Source organism: Miniopterus schreibersii, assembly GCF_964146895.1.
Source record: "Miniopterus schreibersii genome assembly, chromosome: 4".
Taxonomy (NCBI): Eukaryota; Metazoa; Chordata; class Mammalia; order Chiroptera; family Miniopteridae; genus Miniopterus; species Miniopterus schreibersii.
In genome coordinates this window covers 28667384-28685546 of record NC_138105.1, presented here as the reverse complement: position 1 = coordinate 28685546, position 18163 = coordinate 28667384, and the positions used below count along the sequence as shown (strand labels likewise).

The following is an 18163-nucleotide window of genomic DNA, read 5'->3' as shown; positions in this document are numbered from 1 at the left end:
TAGTGGGTCTCTCCTGGTGGGGATGGGGAGGCATGAGTGCTTTTAGGGGTCTGTGGTTTCTCCCTCCTTGCTGGCAGGGGGTCTTGGAAAGGCCAGGGCCGGCGGGCTGGGCTCAGGGGCCGACCCACTCCATCTGGTGGGATATATTTGGAATCGATGCTTCGTCCAGTTGTCTTAGAAACAGAAGCTGCCTCTGGTGGATTCTGAAGTCAGATGCAGCAGATTTCCATCTTGGCTGGGTCATCCGCAGAAGAAATCAGATATGGTAGTTTTCATCTGGGAATTGTTTCGCAAAATTTGAAAATCAATTTGGCAGTGAACTTTCAGGCTAGTTTGAGAGGGCAGGGAGCAGAAATTCCAGCTGACACTTGAAACCTAAAATTGGTCACCTGGAGGAGGGCTTTCTGACCGACAAAGGGTCTTTGATGCACCGGAGCTGACAGTGCTTGTTGGCTGGAGAACATGAAGTCTGATCCCAGACTCTCAAGGCCATAGCTGCCGGGCTGGCCATGTTCCTACACACCCTTTGGTTTTCATTGTCCTCAAGCCATCTTCAGTCCTGGCTGGTTCACCTCACAAATCCATCCTGCCCTCTCCACCTCTGGTCCCTTGCCTGGGTTGGTGAGGCCCCATTATCTCACTCCTGCATTACTGCAAGAGGTGCCTGCTTGTCCCCCACTCCCAGGCCTCGGGTGACTCCCTGGGACCATGGGCATTCAAGTCAATACACATTGTCAGGCCCTGCCCAGCCCAAGGAATCAGAACCTCTGGGGTGGCCGGGAAATTTACACACTCCACAAACACCCAAATGATTCTCCTGTGTGAGAACTGCTGGCCTGAAGGGTAGGATTGGGCTCTGCAGGCATTTAGGTCAGTGCTTCTCAAAGTGGTTCTGGGCCAGCAACATCGCCATCATCTGGAACTGTTAGAACTACAAGTTCTGAAGTCCCACATGCAGCTCACTAAGTCAGAAACTCTGGAGGTGAGGCCCAGACATCTGTTCAAAGGTCCCTTCAGGGGATTTGGATAGGAGTGCAAGGTTGAGGCCCTGCTACCTCTCACTGACAGCCTTGGCACTTGCTGTCCCTCCTGCCAGGAACACTGCCCTTTCTTTGCCCAGGCAGCTCCAGCGGTCTCTCTGGACTCATCTCAAGCATAAGTTTCTCAGGGAAACCTGAACCCTGCAGACCAGGTTGTGTTTACCTGTCACATGCTGTCAGAGATCCCTGTACTTTTCCTTCAAGCACTTACCAGTTTGTAATTTGGTACATCATTGACATACCAGTGCCTGCCTCCCCCACTAGTCTGTAATAATGGTGGGGCTGTGCCTGTCTAACTCCCATTTATCCCCCGTCCCTGATGCAGCACCTGAAAATTATGGGGGTTCTGTTGGTCATTACCACCTTCCTCTAAATAGCATGAATATCCTGCAACTTTGATTTTTTCTGTTCTAAGCATTATCTATTAGAAGACCAAAGCCACCCTAGCCAGTTTGGCTCAGTGGTTTAGAGCGTCAGCCCTCCAACTGAAGGGTCTCGGGTGCGATTCCTGTTCAGGGACACATGACTCAGTTGTAGGCTTAATCCCCAGTTCGGCCGCATTGAGGAGGGAACCAATCGATGTGTCTCTCTCACATCTATGTTTCTCTCTCTCACTCTCTCCCTTCCACTCTCTCTGAAAAGCAATGGAAAAAATACCCTCAGGTGAGGATTTAAAAAAAAGACCAAACCCTTCGTTTTTTCTCAATTCTTTGCATGAAACCTGCTATTTTCTCTCTGGTAGTTTGGGATCTTCTTAACTCATGTTCTGAAATTTCAAGGTGAAGTGCCTTTAGCAAGGTCTATTTTCTTCCACTGAGCTGGACTCTCAGAAAGAAATCTCAAGATATTCAAATTTCTTGAATTATTTAATGATTCCCCCTTCGCAATTTCTCTGTTCCTTCTCTCTGAAGGTTTCATTATTGGGGGAGGGCTGGGGGTAAGGGGAGAGAGGGACTATCCCTGGACTGCTCCTGGTTTTCTGGACTAACTTTACCTCTTTTTCCAATTTTCTGCATCTGTTCATCCTGTTTAACTTACTTGGAGACTTGGCCTACCTTTCTCTCGCAACCCTGTTTCTAATGAAATTTTAATTGTTGCTATCGTGTTTTTAATTTGCAAGAAATTTTGTGCAAATGTTCTCTGCATATTCCTTTTTAATAGCATCCTGACCTAACTTCATGGATATGATATCCGCCGTTCTCTCTGAACATTTAATTGTGGGTTGTTGGTGGTTGTTTTTTTAAATTTTCTGTTTCTGAAAGCCTTTGTCCTCCGAGATACTCCTCACCACCTGTTTTGCCCTCTGTCTTTCATGTGAGAGGGTCCCTCAAATGCCCGGTGCCTTTGGCTTATTTTTCAGAGTGAAACCTAAAAAGCTGACTGGCAGCTCCATGGATACAGATAGGGATAGTCAATCGTGGCTTCACGTGGCATAAGCTGGCTGGGTCTTTTCTCCTGTGCTCATCGGATTCCCTGAGAAGGGCCGTAGCATTTCTTGCCTCTAAGCAAAGGCCCAGCTGCCTGCATCTTCGGAGCCACCCTGAGGAAGGACAGCCCTTGGGGCCTCCCTATTCATGTGTAAACTTCCTCTTGATAGTACTCCTTCCTCAACTACGCCTCTGGCTTCCTGCAAGCAAGAATCTCTACTTTCCTGTCTCCAGGAAAAAAAAACACCCAGATTAAAAAAGGGCATCTGTCCAGATCAGAGGCAAACACCATCTCTGTCACAACTGCTCAACTCTGCCATTGTAGCACAAAAGCAGCTGTAGACAGTCCATAAATGAATGGACATGGCTGTGTTCTAATAAAACTTTATTTACAAAAATCAATGGTGGGCCCTGCCTGGTGTGGCTCAGGTGGTTGGGCACCGTCCTGTGCACTGAAGGGTTGCCAGTTCAAATCTGAGTTAGGACTCATGTCCAGGTTTTGGACTCCATCCCCAGAGGCAGCTGATCGATGTTTGCTTTCACATCAGTGTTTCTCTCTCCCTCTCTCTCCCTTTCCCTCTCCCTCTCCCTCTTCCCCTCTCCCGCTCTCTCCTTCTTCTTCTCCCTTCCTCTCTCTCTAAAAATCAATTTTTTTAAAAAATCAGTGGTGGACGGGATTTGACCTAAGGGCCACAGTTTGAGACCCCTGGTCTAGATTCCAGCTCATCAGGTACCAATACTGTTGTGTCCGGAGCTGTGGGTGTTCTCAGTGCAGGGTGGGTTGCTCTTGTGCTTTTTCCACTATCGGCTTAAAATTTCAGCTGCCCTATTTCCGCACAGGCAATAATCCTTCATTTTTCTACCTCCCAACTTTCTAAACATTGTTGCTGGTGCTTCCTCTCCTGACCTCTTTGCCCTTAGAGCTCAGGTTTCTGGAGTAATAGAGATAAATGAATGCATTTATCTCCCATCCTTAACCACCAGGCTCTTTTTAATAGATCCCTTGGCTGATAGAGATAAGCATCTAGAACTAACACTGATTAGGGCTGGTTAAAGTGGAGTGTCTTCACCAAATGCTACTTAGTTGTTGGGTTTTTCTTAAATAAATTAATTGAGCATGCACCACATAAAATGGAAGACTTCTGGGAAGGCTTGAATATAAAATGACGCTTTCCTTTCTGAGGCCCCATTGGAGGGGCCGCGCTGCCATCCTCGCCCAGGCTGGGCAGTTTTAGTCAAGCCAGCTCCCAGGATGCTCACTCTGAAGGATCACAGCGCTGAGGGCAGTGGTTACAGGATCTCTCTGTGGAGCATGGCCACTCTCTACAAATCCAGAGACCAAGGCCTGGCCACAGCCTGGAATTTGGCATGTGTGGTCTCTGCTCTGTAAACAAGGTCCTGGTTCTCAGCCCCTTGGCCTAGAGCCAGGAGAAGAGAGGCACTAAAATAGCAGGGCTTCTTGGGGTCCTTTGAGCACTCAGCCTCCCAGACAGAGATCACACCTTATCTGCCAGGGGTGGCTGGTGAGCTCTGGGACATGTGGGGTGCAAGAGAACCCTGACCCCAAGCAATTGGGCTTGGAGCCCAAGCACCCTGGAAGCTACAGAGTGAGAGCAGACAGGCCAGTGGCTGGTGTTGTCCTGAGGGCCACCCACTGGCCAACTGCTACAGAAGGCTGCATGGACTGACCACCAGTTCTCAAACTCTGCTATATAGGCTCTGCCACTTCTTAGCTTCCCCTCCCCTCTCCTGAGCCCCAGTTTCCTGCTCTGCAGAATGGAGATGCAGGATTGCTGTAAGGATCACCAAGAGTGACATATCTGAGCAGTCCCAGGCTAGAAGGTTGTTTCTGACAGAAAATGTCTGCAAGGCACAGGTGGAACTTCAGGCCTTGGAGTGACCATTAACTCTATTCACGCCAAGCTGCTGCTGCATTGGTTCTGGCAGACAGGGAAGGCGAGCAGGTTTTTTTATCTGTGGACTGCTCCGTCTCCCCATCTGCACTGGAACCATTCCCAAGCATTCATGCCCGTTCTCGGGCCCCCACAGCTCCTGTACAGAGATGTACAGGAGGGACATCTCTTTAAGATCGGTTCCCATGCTCCATTGCAATTGGTTGGTTGCATGCCATCTCCCAGCTCCTTGTGAGCCTCTCAAGGGCAAGAACCAGACGTACTCATTTGAGTATCCCCTGAGCCTGGCACAGAGTGGGTCAATGTTGGGTGGATGAACAGACGGATGGATGGATGGATGGATGGATGGATGGATGGATGGATGGATGGACGATCACAAGAATGAATGAACAAAGATTAATAAACTGATGGGTGGATGAATGAACAAATATACAGATAGATATTTGATTTCCTAGATGAATAAAGTCATTCATGCACCCGAAACTATGTATTGAGTAGTTTTTCTACAGCAGGGTAAATGGATGGATGGGTAATGATGAGGTGAGAGTGCTTGAGTAGAAGGAAGAGAAGAGAAGGTGGGATGGAGGGAGAAACAGCTTAATAGGTGACTAAATAGAGCATGAGCTAGAGAAATGCTTGAGTGGACAGATGACCTGTGTTCACACATTCACGGTCCCCTCTAAGGATGTCAGTGTCTGTGAGCTGAAGGAGTCGTTCCCAAGGTCCCAAGGAGGAGGGCTTGGGAGAAGGAATTCACAAACACTCTCTTTCTGTCTATTAAAAATATATTTTTTCTCTAAATAAACTTTGAACCCACTTCCAAGTATGTTTGGAAAGAGGCAGTGATCGCTTTCATGAAGGGTAAATTATAAGTGCTTCATTGGAGCTGTGTTTAGGGACCTTCAGAAATGCATGCAGTCCCCAGAGCGAGTGCTAAAATGCGTACGAGACAAGAAACACATGGCGGGTGTGACGCTGTCAGGAGGCTTACTGCGAGCATATGTGCTTTACTGTTGATATTCGGCAAGTGTTCCAGAAAGAGGCCTTTCCTGAAACGGAGGTCAGTGAGAATACTCCCCCTTCTCATAAATCCTTGGGAAATAAACCAGGCCTGTCTCCCACACACATGCGGCTAATTATCTGGGGGCTCAGGGCACTCCCCAGAGAATGCTTAGGAGCAGTTCACCCGGGCAAGGTCTGGCCCCAGTGGTTTCCAATAGCCCTGGCTTGAAAGACCCTGGCTGCTTGCCCTTGGTTCATAAACTGACATTTTCCCAGTCCAGGGGGCAGAGGGGAATAGCCATAAAGGAGAAAAGATCTCATCTTCTTTCCTAATGCCCAGCAGTGATCAGACACAGCGCCAGTGGACACCCCAGAGCCTCTTGGCATGGTCACTGATGACCATTGGCCTTAGTCCAGTTTAGCCTGGGCCAGACTCTCAGAGGACCAAGGCAAATTGCGTGTGGTCCCTGCTTTGCTGGGCTCACGATGGGCAGACAGCTCCATCCCAGTGCACCAAGTACTGGTAGCAAGTAAATATCCATGGCCCAAGAGTGGGTATCCAGGAAGACTTCCCAGAGGAGGGATTATGCCTTAGCTGAGTCTCGAAAGCTGAGTAGGAGTTTTTTGGCAAGAAATGGGAGAATGGACATTAGAGACATGAGCAACACAGCTCAGGGGCAATGGTGTGTCCTGGGCCAGGTGTTCTGGCAAAAGGTGGGCCAGGAGTGATGAATGGAAGACAGATAGGGGGTGGGCAGAGCAGGCCAGAGAGGGAAGTCTGGGTCAGCCTTGACCAAGGAGATCAGAATGTGTCTAAGAACAGTGAGGAGCTTGTGGGTGGCTTTGAAGGAAAGTACAGGATCCAACTTGTGGTTCAGCAGGACTGCCCTGACTGTGGGGAGAGAATGAAGGAAGCTGAGAAGCCAGAGACGGAGGAGGCTGTGACCGTCTGTTCGCGTAGAGATGTCGGTGCCGTACCTGGTGGGGACCGAGGGGTTGTTCTTTCTCTTCCTGACTCTGTGATTGGAGTGAGTTAACTTCTTGGTGCTGTAGTTCCATATCTGTAAAATGGGGATAATAGTACCCACTGCACAGGGTTGTTTTAGGGTCACAGTAGTACACTTAGAACACCGGGACAGGGCCAAGGCATGGCCAGCCACGTAGGGCGACAGCCTGGCGCCTCTCATATTTTGAGGCAGTGCTCAGGGAGTGCGCTTGGGGTGGATCCACCCCCACGTCCGAGGGCTGGTAGGTGGCAGGTGGGTGGGCGGTGATGCTGTTCTCAGAGACAGGAATTCAGACGGAGAAATGGGTTTGTGTGGGGAGTAAGGACTTTGGTTTAGGCCATTCAACCAGTTTCCACTGTAATTGGTGAGGGGCTTCTGTTCCATCCCCTCTAATCCTAAGGCAGAACAGCCTGTGGCTCAGAGTGTGAACTCTGGCACCAGACCACCATGGGCCAAACTTCAGCCTTGCTACTTGATGCTGTGTGATCTCAAGCCAGTGACTGGCCCACTCTGGGTCCAGTTTCCTCCTCGATAAAATGAGATGGAGGGTAACTGTGAAAATTACATTGGGACTGACGTGACCTGGCTCACAGTCAGTGCTTCGTAAGTGTGCACCGCAGTAGTCCTCATGGCAGTAGCAGTAGAAATAATTTCTGGTGATTTATGAACCCAGAACTGGTGTCCCTGGGTATTGTAAACTCACAGCTTGGCTCCAGCCTCCCATCCCCTGAGCACACAAGGCAACTGGCACCAAGTAAAGTACATGAGGTTTGAAATATTTTGTAAGAAAGAAAATAATATTTAAAGAGCGAAAGAAAGGAAGTCAAGTGGTTTCAAGTGTTTCCCAGACCCGCAGCAACAGCACATCCCCTGGGAACTTAATAACAATGCAAATTCTCCAGTCACTCCAGCCCCACTGAATCTGAACTGGGGGTGTGGCAGAGCACGCCCTCCACCCCCCAGCACTTTGGAGAGTAACCCCAGCCCTCTCCTACACACACAGCTGTGCTGGACCTAGGATGGGAAAGGAGCTGCTTGTGTCTGGGGACACTCAGGGGTCTCTGGCAAGACGATGGCATCTGACTAGATGGGAGAAGCCCAGGCAGTTCTCATTTCTTTTTCTTTTTAAGAAAACAAAGCAAGTGCTTTGGAATTAGACACAGTGAGGTTTGAATCCCAGTTCTGCTCCACACCAGCTGCATGACAGGACAAGTCTCTTCCCTCTGAGCTTCTTTTACTTCATCTGCAGGGTAAGGTGGATGCCACCTCCCTGGCAGGAGTGCTAAGCAGAATAAATGAGCAGACATCTGTACAACCCCAGCACAAAGCCTGATACATGACAGGTTCACCAGCACGGGCCACCTTCCTTGCTTCCCACAGCATTCTAGCTCTGGGAATGACCCTCCCCATTGCAGAAGCCTGACCTCCAGCTGTATACACGACCTGGGTCTTACTGAAGGGAGCTGCAGCTCTCAGCAGGAGGCTCTCAGCAAGAGGGTCCCAGCTTTCCGGGCAATGCTCCTGAAGCCCCTGCCCAGCAAGCACCCTCCAGAGTCAGGCCAGTCCTACCCACCCCATCCGGAGTGGCAGAGGTCCTAGGGACAGACAGAAAGGGGTCACTTGTGTCTGGGGACACCCAGGCATCTCTGGCCAGACTGTGGCATCTGAATAGATGGGAGATGGCCCCAGGTAGTCCCCAATATTTCCACAGGTAGGAGCCCTACGGGCCAGGTGGGTCTAGGGAGTCCTGATGGCTGCAGACAACTGGCCTGCCCACATCCCTTCCAGCTACCCAGACCACAGGCCCCTACCCACCAGTGCCTCCCCACAGGCAGTGCCACATGCTGTCCCATATCCTCCAGCCCCAGCCAGCCAGGGAGCAAACCTCTGCCCTGCCCAGCCTCCTTCCATTTCAGACAGCTGTGGGGAGGAAGGGACAGTCCAGCAGGTCCTGGAGAGGCCGGTTTTCAGGCACAGGGAAGGTCTTTTCAGAGGGAGGGTGGCACAGTAAGGACATGAACACACCTGAGCTTGCAAGGACAGCATGTTGTGGAGTGGTCCCACTGGTGGCACAACCTGTCAGGCTATGAGCCAGTCTCCACCCCATCACCTGTGTGTGGTTAGGACCTCGGTGGATAGATGTCACTGGCCCACAGAACCCAAAAACAGGACCCATGCCTGGTCCATCAAGGGGTTCTCAGTGCCTGCAGGGCCTCCAGTGGATGTTTCGGGAGTGACTACAGGAGAGACAGACTGGGGGTTGGGATTCAAATTCCCATTTGAGACCAAGGAAACTGAGGATCTGAGAAGTTAAAAATCATGTGTTATCTCATCTCATCTCAAAAGACCTCGAGAACTGGGGTCACCATCTCCATTCTGAAGGTGAGGAGGCAGAAGCTCCCCGGCAGGAAACAGCTTGCTCAGGGCCATACTGGTGGAAGCAGGACTTCTAGTACACAAAACGATCTTTCCACTTTAGAAAACAGGCTCTGTGACAGTAGGGATTCTGTCTGTCCTATTTACAAAGATGCAAAGGATGAAATTAATCTTTTGAGTTTTATGCCCTTCCACAGCCACTCAGGAGGAATGGCCCAGCAGGGTGGGGCCCATGATCCCAGAAAGGCTAAGGGGGAGAGGAAAGCCAGCTTCTCGCAGGGGTACACCAGGCACAGGACATGCCTCTTCTCTGCTAGAAATAAAAAATACTGCCCAGCTGAACATAGAGTTACCATGTGATCCAACAATTTAACTCCTAGCTATATTCCCAGACAAATTGCAAGGAGGAACTCAAAGAGATCCTTGCACACTAGTGTTCATTGCAGCAGTAGCAAAGGCGGGAGCAGCCCAAGTCTCCATCACCAGAGTGAATAAATAGTGTGGTGTCCACATGCAGTGGAATACAATTCAGCCATAAGAAGGAGTGAAGTTCTGCTGCATTCTTGTTTTAGTCCATTTAGGCTGCTCTAACAAAAATACCATGGACTGGGTGCCTTCAACAGCAAATACTTCTTTCTCACAGTTCTGGAGGCTGGGAAGTTCAAGGTTGAGGCGTTGATAGATCTGGTGTCTACGTGGGAGCCTGCTTTCGGATTCACAGACTTCCTTCTTTTCCGTGTGTCCTCACAGGGCAGAAGGGAGCTCTTTGGGGTCCCTTGTATAAGGGCACTAATCCCATTCAGGAGTGCCCCACCCTCATGACCTACTTGCTTGTCAAAGGCCTTCCCTCCTAATATCATCACATTGGGGATTGAGATTTCAATATATGCATTCTGGGGGGACACAAATATTCAGTCTGTAATAATGCAACAGCATGAGTGAACCTTGAAGACATTATTCTAAGTGAAATAAGCCAGACACAAAAGGACAAATACTCTGTGATTCCACTTTTAAGGACTATCTAGACATCTAAAATAGGTAAATTCATACACAGAATGTAGATAGGCGGTTACCAGGGGCTGGGGAGGGAGAACGGGGAGTTATTGCTTAATGGGTAAAGTTTCTTTCTGGGATGGGTGAAAGTTTTGAAACTAGATGGTGGTGATGGCTGCACAACATTGTGAATGTGCTTAATGTCACCGAACACTGAAAAGTGGTTAAAACAGCAAATTTTACGTTATATATAATTTACCAGCATTTTTTAAAATAATGTAATAAGAAATGTTGTATATACATGTGATAGATTGTCATTTAGTCTTAAAAAGGAAGGAAATTCTGACATATGCTGCAACATAAATGAACCTTGAGGACCATAGGTTAAGTGAAATAAGCCAGACACAAAAAGACAAACACTATATGATTCCATTTATATGCAGTTCCTAGAGTAACCTGGTTCATAGAGACAGAACAGAGGATGGTGTTTGCCCGGTGCTGAGGGAAGGAACTGGAGAGTTAGTGTCTAACCGGGACAGAGTTTCAGTTTTGCAAGACGAAAACAGCTATGGTGATGGATGGTGGTGATGGCTGCACAGCATTGTGAAAGTACTTAATGCCACCGACTGCACATTTGAAATGGTTAAATGCTAAGGTTTATGTATATTTTACATAATTTTTTGAAAATAATTTTTTTTAATATAATGTAATATACCAAAAAACATTGAATTTGTATGGTATGTGAATTATATCTCAGTAAAGCTGTTTAAAACAGAATGCTGCCCCAAACCCAGCTGGCTGCAGTGGCTCACCCTCCCGGTGGGGACAAGGGGCTGCCGATGCGCCCGGGCCTGCTCACGCCTGGCCAGCTGAGTGTGGGGAGGGTGGGTCCCCGCTTAGGGCCCCATAAGGGCTCCACAGTGCTGCGGGACAGGGAACTGCCCTCCGCCAGGGACAGGGGAGTGGAAAGGCGGCAGAGTCCCTGTGTGAGCAGCTGGCCTATGGCAGACAAGGGCTGGGGAAACTCAGGCCAGCTCTTGACAGCTGAAAGTCCCCAGTGGAGCCATGGCCCTCAGCGCTGGCCCTGGGGGTCAAGAACAACAAAGGGTGACTCACTCGCAGCCTCCTGGGAGTGGAGTCAATGCGGTTGGGGGTGGGCGGTGCTGTGCAGGGCTTCCTAGGCCAGGATATCAGGAGCAGGGCTCCCCCAAATCTTCCCGCTCAGCCTCTCTGCTCCTCAGAGGCCTGTGGTCCACGAAGCTTGAGCAGCTGCCTCAGACCTCACCCAGAGTCCCATCAGCTGGCAACAGAGGAGCCAGGCAGTGAGGCCACTCCACCTTGGGCAGCCCCTCTCCCGCTCTGTGACAGGGGGGACTGGTGTCCCTGCCTCACAGATCCACTGAGAATTCAGGCGTGCGTCTGGCTGCACACCCATCAGCAGCAGGTACCATCAGTGCCCACTTCCTTCCTCCTTCTCCCAATTCAGAAGGCCCTGTGCCCTTCCTGCGGCCTGTCCTGAGGGTCCCAGCGCCTCGGGACCCTCCCCCAGCCAGCACAGAGATCATTCGTGCTCTGACCCTTTGTTTAGCACCAGTGTGCCAGGCCTCAGTTGAAGGCTGCAGCTGTAACCCAGCAGGTAGGAGCCCTGTCCTCAGGTAGCTCACATTCTAGTGAGGAGAGAGAAACCATAAATATTAAAAAACAACTAAAATAAATAAACTAGGTAATTTTAATGGAGATAACTGGTTGGAAGAAAATTATACGGGAAAGTGTGACCAAGTGTCCCTGAGGGCAGTGCACTTTAAATGGTGGTCAGTGAAGCACAACAAAGAGTCCGCCATGCAGAGACATGTGCGAGGAGAGCCCCAGGCTGTGGGGGCAGTTAGTGCAAAGGCCCTGAGGTAGGACTAGGCCTGGCAGGCTTGAGGAACAGGAGGAGCTCAGGGAGGAAGTGGGTGAGAAATGGCACATTGTGGAGAGTCTTCTTCCTCACAGGCTGCCCACTGGAGTGGCCAACCCTCTGGTTTGCCTGGGACTGAGCCATTTTAGCGCTGAAACTCCCAGGAAACCCCTCAGTCCTGACAAACTGGGATGGTCAGTCACCCTAGTGCCCACCCACTCCCCATATTTCCTGGATCCACAAATTCAAGCACCCTAGGTCCTGCTGGAGGCTACATGCCTGTCCCTCAGGAGGAGGATCTGTTCTCCTGTTCTGAGGAGCCAGGAGTCCAAGGTCCAGGACACATAGGGTCAGGTGGCCTTGGAGTGGGTGGTGCACACTGAGCAGCCAGCTTTTCCCTGAGTGTCCTTCCTGAGTTCACACCCCCACCCTGCTGGCCACACTCCAAGGCCTCCAGCTACTTGGCCTCACCTGCCCTTTTCTAGGACCTTCTGAGTGGGGCAGGGCTGGTCGTCTTGCAGGTTATGAGGAATTCTCATGAAAATCAGAGCTCACATGGAAGGTTTTTAAGTTAAAAGAAATTAAAAAAGAAAAAGCTTTTCATCCTCTGAAAGCAATAAATTCTGGCCTTCGTTAAGCTCGGAGGGCTCCACTGGCCCATGTGTCAGTGATTAAGGCCTCTGAGCAAGTGGAGAGTTGAGGAACCTGGTGTCTTTGGAGTGTGCTGTTTCCATGTGCCTCTGTGGAGCCTGTTTTCCAATGAGAAACAGGATCCCAGGAGATGATGGGCTCCGGAGAGAAGCTGATACACACTAGTACAGATCTGGGTCTAACAGAGCCCTGAAGAGTCACCCCAAGCACCCACCGCTGACTGCCCAACACCAGCTACACAGCCTGTGCCCCGGATCTACCCACCAACTGCTCAAGGTATCAGCAGTCAGGCACACAAGGTCTTGTATGCAATACCTGTCTTAGCCTGGGCGCCAGCTCCTTACGTACTCAGGTTAACCTGACTCAGCCTCCACCCCCTGAGAGCCCAAGAAGATCCTCTCCCTTTTCTGGAGTCCTGCCTCTCCCTCCCCTTCCAACCAGGCCAGCTGGCCCGTCAGGGCCTCTTCAGCCCTCTGAACTGTTCTCATGGCCTTGAGCTCCATGGAAGGAAAGGGCCCTGGTCTTTCTGATCCCTCTGAGGGGCTTGTCACTCCACCGAGTTTGCTCAGCCCTCCCGTCAGCTGCCTGAGTTGAGGGCCCTGGGGAGGGGGCTTTGCCAAGCCTGAGAAATGCTTTGTTACTGGGTTGCCCCAACACGGCATACCCACGTGCCTTTTATGTTTCACTCAGAAGGACCCCTCCAGTAGTCCCTTGAAGTCCTCACTCTAAGACATAGAAGCCCCGGCAGCCCCCCACACACCCTTCACCGAAAGCCCTGTGAGGCCTTTCACTCTGACTCTAAAACCACCCGCCCTCCCCATCCCCTCCACCGTGTTCTGCTTCCATCAGGCCCTACTTGCTGGTGCCTCTGGGTGAGACATTCAGCTTTTCAGTCCGGGTGCCTACACCATGGTCTATTTCCCCCGACAGATACACTTAGGAGGGCGGTGTTGGTGCCAGCAAGAGCCCTGGCAGCTCGGGACCCACTCCTGGCTCCTGACTTGCTCTTCAACTAAAACAGCTCACCTCACCTTTAAGTCTCAGTTTCTCTTCTGTTAGTGGAGCCAGTCTCTCACTTAACAGCAGAAGCACCCAGCGAGTGGCCGGCACAGCTTCGTACATATCAGCAGTCACCCCCTCCCCAGGCTTTCTTTGCCCCCTCCTCAGTCCCTCCCTCCAGAACCCTTGGCAGATGGTTCTGGTGTGTCACCAATGTGAGTAGTGGGTCTGGACCCCTTGATCTCATTAAAAATGCTTTATTAAAGCTCCTACTGACTGAGGGGAGGAACCAGCCCAGAAAGTGCAGGCATTTTGGATGGTGTGAGGAGGGCATGTCGGAAGCAGGCACAAGTCATTGGGGCCTCCAGTGGGGGGGGTGCAGGAGGCAGCCGATCAATGACTCCCTCTCATCATTGATGTTTCTATTTCTCCCTCTTCCTTCCTGTCTCTGAAATCAGTAAAGATATAATTTTAAAAATAATAAAATAAATAACAAAAAAATGCCAAGAAGTAGTTATAGAAATGGTGGACTATTGTTTGTTTGTTTGTTTGTTTGTTTTACTATATCTTTATTGATTTCAGAGAGAGGAAGGGAGAGGGAGAGAGAGAGTTGAAACATCAGTGATGACAGAGTCATTGATCCGCTGCTTCCTGAATGCCCCTGACTGGAGATCGAGCCCACAACCCAGGCATGTGCCCTGACCGGGAATCAAACCTCGATCTCCTGGATCCTAGGTCGATGCTCAACCACTGAGCCACGCCCGGCCGGGCAATGGTGGACTACTGTAACCACTCACCTTCAACAAGCATCTTCCTGGCCCGGGGGGGGGGGGGGGGGGGGGCAGGCGGGGGGTGTGGAAGCTGGTCCTCAGAGTCCACCCTGCAAGGCCCCACCCACTACCAGCTGTCTGACTTTGAGAATCAGTTAATCTCTTTGTGCCTCCATTTCTTCATCTATAAAACAGAGAAAAGAATAGCCTTCCTCATAGGTTTGATGTGAGGAATACATTATGAGTTAATAACATGGAATCAAGATCACTGCCAAGCATAAAGTAAACACTCAATAAACAGTGCCGCCAAACTCTTGTTTCTATTAAACACTGTCGGGCTGCGTGGCTGTCCAAGACTATCAGACCCATTCGAGAGAACATCAGTGTCCACGTGTGAGACTTTGTGAATGTGAGGTTGGGGCCACCTGCCAGCTCCCCTCCCCCCACCACCCAGCCATGGGCTCTGTTCATTTGGTCACTGAATGAGACAATGTCAAAGCAGGCTCACCGGGTTTGGTCATCGGGTCATTTGGGCAGTAGGCATCTGACACCAGCCTGGACAACCATCCTGGTTCTAAATAAATATTTGCTCTACAACGCAACAGCCTGTGGCATTGCTTTTCCAAACTGCTTTGGGACTTTCCCTCAAACGTTGGGGCTCAGGACCATCGGGCTCCCTGCAGTATATTGGGTGATGGAGGATGATCCTGTGGGACATAAGGATGGGACATAAAACCCTTTGGAATTAGCTGTATTTGCTGAGCAAGGGGCTGTGGTTTTAATTCCCAGAAGACAACATGGCTCACAGTGCTGGCCCAGCCCAAGCAGCCTACTAGCTGGCCAGCCTCTTGGGGAGTCAGTGCCCCCCCAAGAACACCATGTTCCCTGGGCCCACCCAGAGGTGTGCACAGGACCAGACGCCGTCCTCTGACCAGAGGGCTTTGTTAGGCCAGGCTGGAAATGAGCAAGGAGATCACTCCAGCCCCCAGGTTGTCTGATACTTATAAAACAAAATTATCTGGGGGGAAAATTTTTTTAATCTTTTTCTAATTACAGTTGACATACAGTATATTAGCTTCATGGGTACAGCATAATGATTAGCCACTTATGTGACTAACGAAGTGATCACCCCAATAAGTCTAGTACCAATGTGGCACTATACATAGTTATTACAATATTATTGCTGATATTCCCTGTGCCGTGCTTTACGTCCCCATGACTGTTTTGTAACTGCCAATTTGTACTACTTAATTCCTTCACCTTTTTCACCCAGACCCCAACCTTCCTCCCATTTGGCAACCATCAGTTTGTTCTCTGTATCTATGAGGTTGTTTCTGTTTTGTTTGTTTTTTAAATTTCCCATATAAGTGAAATCAAACGATATTTGTCTTTCTCTGTCTGACTTATTTCACTTGGTGTAATACCCTCTAGGTCCATCCATGTTGTCACAAATGGTAAGATTTCATCCTTTTCTATGACTGAGTAATATTCCATTGTATGTATGTACCATATCTTCTTTATCCATTTATCTATAGATCCACATTTGGTTTGCTTCCATATCTTGGCTATTGTAAATGTTGCAGTGAACTTGGGGATGCGCTTATCTTTTCAAATTAGTGGTTTGGGTTTTTTCAAATAAATGGAATTGCTGGGTCATATGGTAGTTCTATTTTTAATTTTTTTAGGAACTTCCATACTGTTTTCCATAGTGGCTGCATCAATTTACAATCCCACGAAAAATGCATGAGGGTTCCCTTTTCTCCATGTCCTCACCAACAATTGTTTATTGATTTATTGATGATAGCCATTCTGACAGATGATATCTGACTGTGGTTTTAATTTGCACTTGGGAGAGATGTTTTAATGATCTGGTCCTGGAAGCTCAAATCCAGGGACCTCCCCTGACTTCTCCACTCAGTTGCACCCCCACAATGGCCCTGGGGCCTGGGCAACCTCAGGGAGCTCCAGGCTAAAGGTCTGGAGGATTTGAACCACTCAACCCCAACTCTCCTCCCAGAGTTCTAGAAAGAGGGTCAGATAAAGGTGCCTCCAGAGCCCAGGAGAAGGACCTGACCTGAAGGCTGAGGGAAGCTGTGGGCACATCCTGGGATAAAAAGACCTTGGCCTTGCCCTCACCAGTATGGCTTAGTTGGTTGAGTGTTGTCCTGTGCCAGTTCAATCCTCGATTGGGGCACATAACATATCTCTCTTTCTCTCCTTCCCTCTCTCTAAGCATGTCCTTGGGTGGGGATTTAAAAAATAAAAAATAGAACTTCTGCACAGCAAAGGAAACAACAGAATGAAAATGTAACCTACAGAATAAGAGAAAATATTTGCAAACCATATACCTGATTAAGGGTTAATATTAATGTCCAGAATATATAAAGAACTCCTACATGCTCAACAACAACAAAACAAAAAATCCAATTAAAAAATGGGCAAAAGACTTGAATAGACATTTCTCCAAAGAAGATATATAAATGGCCAACAGGTATATGAAAAAATGGTTACTATCACTAATTATTAGGGAAATACAACTTAAAACCACAATGAGATATTGCCTCACATCCATTAGGATGGCCACTTTCCAAAAGAAACAAACAGAAAATAACAGATGCTGGCGAGGAAGTGGAGAAATTGAAACCCTTGTTCACTGTTTGTGGGAATGCAGAATGGTGCAGCCGCTATAGAAAAGAGTATGGACGTGCCTCAAAACATTAAAAATAGAATTGCCATATGATCCAGCAATCCCACTTGTGGGTATTGATCCAACAAAAGAGTTAAAAACAGGATCTTGAAGAGATACTTGTTCCCCGTGTTTACAGCACTATTCACAATAGCCAAGAGGTGGAAGCAAATCAGCATCCATCACCAAATGGGATGAATGGATGAAGAATGTGTGGTGTATACATACAGTGGAATACTTATTCAGCCTTAAAAAAGATGGAAATGATCACTTCAACAACATGAATGAACCTTGAGTACTTTGTACTAAGTGAAATAAGCCAGTCACGAAAGGACAAATACTGCAAGATTCCACTTATCTGAAATACCTAAAATAGGCAAAGTCTTAGAAACCCAAGGTAGGATGATGGTTTCTGGAGGGCTGGGGGAGAGGGAAGAGGGAGGTTTTTCATGAATAAAGAGTTTCTAATTTTGCAAGATGAAAACTTCTAGAGACCTGTTGCACAGCATTGGACATATGTTAACACTAATGTACCGTACTCTTAAAAATGGTTTAAGATGGTATATTTTATGTTTTGTGTTCCTGACCACAATAACTTTTTTTAAATTGCAAACACAGGGGTGCGAGAAATAGCATTTTTTTAAATTTTGTCTCACCATCCTGATCTCAAGCCCCCAATGCTGGCCAGAAAGTCATTCTCACCTCACCCTGGCCTGCAAAGGTGTCTCTCTCTCTCCTTTTCTCCGAGGCCCCCCCTCCTCCCCATCCAGGATTCCCCCTTAACAAAGTGCCGCTGACCAGCTGACCTGGGTTGCTTTGCTTTCCTGCCCTGGATCAGGGGCACACAAGGAACACCCGTAAAAATGGAAGGAGGCAAACAGGGAAACACACACAACCATCCTGTCTCAGACTTGATTCATGTCTCTCCTCAGTGGTTGTTCTGGGAATTTGGGCGGGGGGGGGGGGGCGACCTTTACAGGAAAGGGCAGTGCCTAGTAATACAGCCACAGTCTGTCCACCTACCTCATCAGGGCCTACCCGGGCGCATGGCATGCAGGGGGCAGGCGGGATGGAGAGAGACGTATAAAGTGCCATTTCATTGCAATCTAGAACATGCATCTTCTCTTCGGCACACCTATCCCCTGGCACCTGAGAAAAAGGAAGAGCCCAGCCCGTGTGGCTAAGTTGGTTGAGAGTTGTCCTGTGCACCAGGAGGTCGCCAGTTGGATTCCCTGTCAGGGCACTTGCCCAGGTTTCTGGCTCTATCCCCAGTGAGGGGGTTACGGGAGGCAGCCCTATCGATGTTTTTATCTCTCCCCCCCTCTCTGAAAGCAATAAAAACCTTAAAGGAAGGAGGGAGGGAGGGAGGGAGGGAGGGAGGGAGGGAGGGAGGGAGGGA

The 18163-nt window shown here is 49.3% G+C and overlaps 1 protein-coding gene across 2 annotated transcripts in view; it reads left to right on the top strand.

The window, feature by feature from the left end:
• The window catches only part of COL23A1 (collagen type XXIII alpha 1 chain), a 306121-nt gene that overhangs the window by 227704 nt on the left and 60254 nt on the right, over window positions 1-18163 (top strand). The gene's annotated exons all lie outside the window — the stretch shown is intronic.